This window comes from Carassius gibelio, chromosome B17 (genome assembly GCF_023724105.1).
Source record: "Carassius gibelio isolate Cgi1373 ecotype wild population from Czech Republic chromosome B17, carGib1.2-hapl.c, whole genome shotgun sequence".
NCBI lineage: Eukaryota > Metazoa > Chordata > Actinopteri > Cypriniformes > Cyprinidae > Carassius > Carassius gibelio.
The window spans coordinates 315309-322176 of NC_068412.1; positions in this window are offsets into that span (position 1 = coordinate 315309).

Consider the following 6868-nt stretch of genomic DNA (forward strand, 5'->3'; position numbering starts at 1 on the left):
CATTTTGGATGTGTTTAAATGTCATCCATGCATCCAGGTTGGCTCAGACCACCTCAGAGGCCTTAATGTGCTTGAACCCCGGTAAATGCTGCTTGCAGCTTTAATTATTATTATTATTATTCTTCCGCCCTAGAACTGAACGTGCAGCCCAAACCGTAAGGCCTAGAGAGCTGAAATTTGGACAGATTGTAGAGCTCAATTTGGGGAGAACTTATCAAATTCTCAGCCCAATCGGCCTAACGGGGGCGCTACAGCGCAAAAAACAAAAATTTTGGACATTTTTGGCTGCAGATCGTAAACCGTTAGCCGTAGACTCAAAAACAAGGCATCGTTGCAATCCTTGGGTTAGTCCGAACAAAAGTGTACAACTGCATTTTTTGCTCTACGACGCACCGTTTTCTCGTAAAATCGAGCTATGTCCGAAACCTACTTTTGCGAACTAGTCCTAGGATTTTCAACCAATCGGAACCAAACCACTTCAGAAATATTCCCTGGACACTCAATATCAATAATTATCAAAAAAAAGTTGAAATTTCGATTCTTACGCGAAACAGTACGCCAAGAAGCGTCTATGCTAACGTTAGCCAAATGCTATTTTGACTATAACTCTTGAACGGAATGATATATCTTCACCAAACTCGGTATACATATGTATTAGCTCAATCTTTGGTCAAATCAAAAAAATTGCGCATCTCTGCCACTTGGGGGCGCTATAAGATAGAAAAAACACATAAATTGCTATAACTAGGCAACCGTTGGCTCGATCGACTTGAAAATCGGTATGCAGTGTCTTGGTCTGAAGGGGCACAAGTACCTATGAGGACATTTGCATATCTCAAAAAACATGGCCGCCATTGGCCAAACAAATTTAAGCACCTATTTGAAAGGGTTAACGGATGTTGATCGGAACGAAACTCGCTGAATACGTTCGACTCATGAATCTTAAGGTCTGTAAGAATTTTGAAAGAAATCGGCCACTAGTTGGCGCTAACGAGTTTATTGGCTCTGTAATCACGTGGTGTTTCACTTATCAACACAAAACGCATATCATTTGATAGATCTCCTCATAATGCACAACTTTGCCTCAAGAACCATTGCTGTCAATCAAATCGTTCAATTGCAATTCACAAATATGTCAAAAAGCTACTTTTGCGAACTAGTCCTAGGTTTTATTCCCGATCGGAACCAAACCACTGCAGTAATATTCTGTGGACTCTCTAGATCAATAATTATCAAAAAAATGTTGAATTTTGTACTTTGGTTAGCTTTAAATGGGTAATTTAGAAAAGGGGTGTGGCCAAACATACCCCAAAGCCTATAAAACCTAAACGAAAACTCAAAACTTTATGAAACTCGGTGAAAACATTTAACACGTGACTCTTAACAAGCATGCAAACTTTCATGGAGATCGGACCATAGGTGGCGCTATAACAGTTGAAAAAGCCTCAAAAACACACATTTTCAATGGAAAATGATCACAATTTGTAGGACATGTTCATACATTCACACAAACACTAGATCTTCATATCATATGATAGATCTCCTCTTTGTGAACAACTTTGCCTCAAGGAGCGAAGATGTCAATCAAATCGTTCAATTGCAATTCACAAATATGTCAAAAAGCTACTTTTGCGAACTAGTCCCAGGTTTTTTACCCGATCGAAACCAAACCACTGCAGTAATTTTCTCTGGACTCTCTAGATCAATAATTATCAAAAAAAATTTGAATTTTGTCCTTTGGTTAGCTATAACTGGCTAAATTAGAAAAGGGGCGTGACCAAAATACCCAAAAGCATATAAAACCTAAACGGAAACTCAAAACTTTATGAAACTTGGTGAAAACATGTAACAGCTGACCCTTAACAACCATGCAAATTTTCATGGAGATCGGACCATAGGTGGCGCTATAACAGTAGAAAAGATCTCAAAACATAAGATTTACATGGTAAATGGCCTCAAATTGTTTGAAAATGCTCATATATATTCACATAAACACTAGATCTTCATATCATTTGATAGATCTCCTCATTCTGAACAACTTCTGGGACCAATGTTGTCAATAAAGCTGTTAATTAAATATTCAAGATTATTTAAAAAAGTTACTTTGGCAAAGTAGTCCAAGGCTTTAAGCTGAAAATTAAATCAATAAAACCACTGAAGTACAATTCTCTAGACTCTGAAGGTCAATAATTATCAAAAACATGTTGAACAATTTTATTTGGACAACTATAAACCAGTAATTTTATAATATGTTCTTTTCATAGTGTACACAAAGGCCTATTAATACAAACAGAAAGCCCACAAATTATCAAAACTGTGTAAAATAATGCCTAATTTCATTCTAAACAAGCATGCAAAATTTAAGAGAGATTGGGCAAAAAACACAACACTATAACAGTTATGTTTAAAAAAAGTGTTGTTTGAGTAAATGCAATTTATAACCACTAGATGGCAGCGGAAGACCACTAATGGGCTCATTCAGCAAATTGAAACAGTACTTTTGAGAAGATTTATGAATTCATGCCCAAACAATAATAAAAAAACACTGTTGCAACGTTTTAAATCTCACTGTTAAAGTTTTCAATTTTCTTCATACAGACTTATCAGTTTTTAAAATTTTGCCACATTATGATTACAGTGAAACCTGAAAATGACATCCAAACTCTTAAAAACTAGTTTAATCATTTAATTTCAGTGCGTGTGTCTGTCTGTCAGCCTATTCTCCAGTTTGGATGTGTTTAACTGTCATCCGTACATCCAGGTTGGCTCAGACCACCTCAGAAGCCTTAATGTGCTTGAACCCCGGTAAAATGCTGCTTGCAGCTTTAATTAGGGGTTCAAGCACGCAGTGCTGAAACCCTATTGTATTTGTTAGGATTTTTATTATTATTATTATTATTATTATTATTATTATTATTAGGGGTTCAAGCACGCAGTGCTGAAACCCTATTGTATCTGTTAGGATTTTTTTTATTATTATTATTATTTTTCTCCGCTAAAACTGATCGTGCAGACCAAACCGTAAGGCCTAGAGAACTGAAACTTGGCCAGAAGGTAGAGCTCCCCGAGGGGACATTCTGACAAAGTCTCAGCTTAATTGGCCTATGGGGGGCGCTACAGTGATCAAAAATGCGTTAGTGCTAATAACTCCTAAACCGCTTATCATAGAGCCAAAAATTTTACATTTCCGGAATCCGTGGGTCATGCGAAATTAAAAACGGTCACTCTGATTTTGGGTCTAGGAGGCCTCGTTTTTTCGCAAATTTGACGTATGTCCAAAACCTACTTTTGCGAACTAGTCCTAGGTTTTTCGCCCAATCTGAACCAAACCACTGCAGAAATGTTCTCTGGCCAGAGAATATCAATAATTATCAAAAAAAAGTTGAAATTTCGACTCGCTGTCGTAATGGGATAACAAAACGTTCGAAAGTCGAGGAGCAATTTTACACAACAGGCTATAACTCGTGAAAGAAATAAGATATCTTAACCAAACTTGCTACACATTTGTAAGACCTAAAACTTTGGTCAAATAAAAAAAATTGCACACCTCTGCCACTTGGGGGCGCTATAAAAAGAAAAAACACATAAATGGCTATAACTAGGCTACCGTTGGCTCGATCGACCTAAAAATTGGTATGCAGTGTCTTTGTTTGAAGGGGCACAAGTACCTATGAGGATATTTGCATATCTCAAAAAACATGGCCGCCATTGGCCAAACAATTTTAAGCACCTATTTGAAAGGGTTAACGGATGTTGATCGGAACGAAACTCGCTGGGTGCGTTCGACTCATGAACCTTAAGGTCTGTAAGAATTTTGAAAGAAATCGGCCACTAGTTGGCGCTAACGAGTTTATTGGCTCTGTAATCACGTGGTGTTTCACTTATCAACACAATATGCATATCATTTGATAGATCTCCTCATAATGCACAACTTTGCCTCAAGAACCATTGCTGTCAATCAAATCGTTCAAATGTTATTCACAAATATGTTAAAAACCTACTTTTACGAACTAGTCCTAGGTTTTTTGTCCAATCGGAACCAAACCACTGCAGTAATATTCTGTGGACTCTCTAGATCAATAATTATTAAAAAAATGTTGAATTTTGTCCTTTGGTTAGCTGTAACGGGGTAATTTAGAAAAAGGGGTGTGGCCAAACATACCCCAAAGCCTATAAAACCTAAAGGAAAACTCAAAACTTTATGAAACTCAGTGAAATCATGTAACCGGTGACTCTTAACAAGCATGCAAAGTTTCATGGAGATCAGACCATAGGTGGCGCTATAACAGTAGAAAATGTCTCAAAACACTAGATTTATATGGTAAATGGCCTCAAATTGTTTGAAAATGTTCATATATTCACTCAAAAACACTAAATCTTCATATCATATGATAAATCTCCTCATTCTGAACAACTTTGCCTCTGGGACCAATGTTGTCAATAAAGCTATTAATTAAATATTCAAGATTATTTTAAAAAGTTACTTTGGCATACTTGTGATACGGTTTAAGATGAAAATCAATAAAACCACTGAAGTACAATTCTCTAGACTCTGAAGGTCAATAATTATGAAAAACATGTTGAACAATTGCATTTGGGCAACTATAAACCAATAATTTTATAATATGTTATTTGCATAGTGTACACAAAGGCCTATTTATTCAAACAGAAAGCCCACAAATTATCAAAACTGTGTAAAATAATGCATGATTTCATTCTAAACAAGCATGCAAAATTTAAGAGAGATTGGGCAAAAAAAATTACAACACTACAACAGTTATGTTTTAAAACACAGTGTTGTTTGAGTAAATGCAATTCATAACCACTAGATGGCAGCGGAAGACCACTAATGGGCTCATTCAGTTAAGGTTAAACTACTGTTTTCATGAATTCATGCCAAAACATTAATAAATTAACTGTTATAACATTTTAAATCTCATTGAATTGATGTTTTCCATTTTGTTTATACAGATGTATCAGTTTTTACAATTTTGCCACATTATGATTACAGTTTAATCTGAAAATGACATCTAAACTCTGAAAAAGAGAAGACTTGCAATAATTTTATGTCACCTATCACTTATTTCAAATACCTATATCTGCAACAAAATGTTTGTGCATGTATATGTGTGTCTTTGTGTGTGTGTGTGTGTGCATATGCTTATAGAGTATACATATATTAGTCTAATCATTTACTTTCAGTGTGTGTGTCTGTCTGTTAACCTGTTCTCCATTTTGGATGTGTTTAAATGTCATCCAAACATCCAGGTTGGCTCTGACCACCTCAGATGCCTTAAATGCTTGAACCCCGGTAAAATGCTGCTTGCAGCTTTAATTATTATTATTATTCTTCCGCCTTAAAACTGAATGTGCAGCCCAAACCGTAAGGCCTAGAGAGCTGAAACTTGGTCAGATGGTAGTAGTCCTGCTCGCTACTCAGATACAAAAAACCGGCCCAATCGGCCTAACGGGGGCGCTACAGCGCAAAAAACTAAAATTTTGGACATTTTTGGCCGCAGGACATAAACCGTTAGCCGTAGACTCAAAAACATGGTATCATTGCAATCCTTGGGTTAGCCCGAACAAAAATGCACAGCTGCATTTTTTGCTCTACGACGCACCGTTTTCGTGCAAAATCGAGCTATATCCAAAACCTACTTTTGCGAACTAGTCCTAGGATTTTCAACCAATCGAAACCAAACCACTGCAGAAATATTCCTTGGACACTGAATATCAATAATTATCAAAAAAAGTTGAAATTTCGGTTCTTACGCGAAACAGTACACCAAAAAGCATCTATGCTAACGTTAGCCAAATGCTGTTTTGAATATAACTCTTGAACGGAATGAGATATCTTCACCAAACTCGGTACACATATGTATGAGCTCAATCTTTGGTCAAACAAAAAAAATTGCGCATCTCAGCCACTTGGGGGCGCTATAAGATAGAAAAAACACATAAATGGCTACAACTAGGCAACCGTTGGATCGATTGACTCGAAAATTGGTATGCAGTGTCTTGGTCTGAAGGGGCACAAGTACTTATGAGGACATTTGCATATCTCAAAAAACATGGCCGCCATTGACCAAACAATTTTAAGCACCTATTTGAAAGGGTTAACGGATGTTGATCGGAATGAAACTCGCTGGGTACGTTCGACTCATGAACCTTAAGGTCTGTAAGAATTTTGAAAGAAATCGGCCACTAGTTGGCGCTAACGAGTTTTATGGCTCTGTAATCACGTGGTGTTTCACATATCAACACACTATGCATATCCTTGGATAGATCTCCTCATAATGCACAACTTTGCCTCAAGAACCATTGCTGTCAATTAAATCGTTCAATTGTTATTCACAAATATGTTAAAAAGCTACTTTTGCGAACTAGTCCTAGGTTTTTTGCCCGATCTGAACCAAACCACTGCAGTAATATTCTGTGGACTCTCTAGATCAATAATTATCAAAAAAATGTTGAATTTTGTCCTTTGGTTAGCTTTAAAGGGTCAATTTAGAAAAGGGGTGTGGCCAAACATACCCCAAAGCCTATAAAACCTAAACGAAAACTCAAAACTTTATGAAACTCGGTGAAAACATGTAACAGGTGACTCTTAACAAGTATGCACAGTTTCATGGAGATCGGACCATAGGTGGCGCTATAACAGTTGAAAAAGCCTCAAAAACACAAATTTTCAACAGAAAATTATCACAATTTGTAGAACATGTTCATACATTCAAACAAACACTAGATCTTAATATCATATGATAGATCTCCTCTTTTTGAACAACTTTGCCCCAAGGAGCGAAGATGTCAATCAAATCGTTCATTAATTATTCAAGAATATGATAAAAACCTACTTTTGCGAACTAGT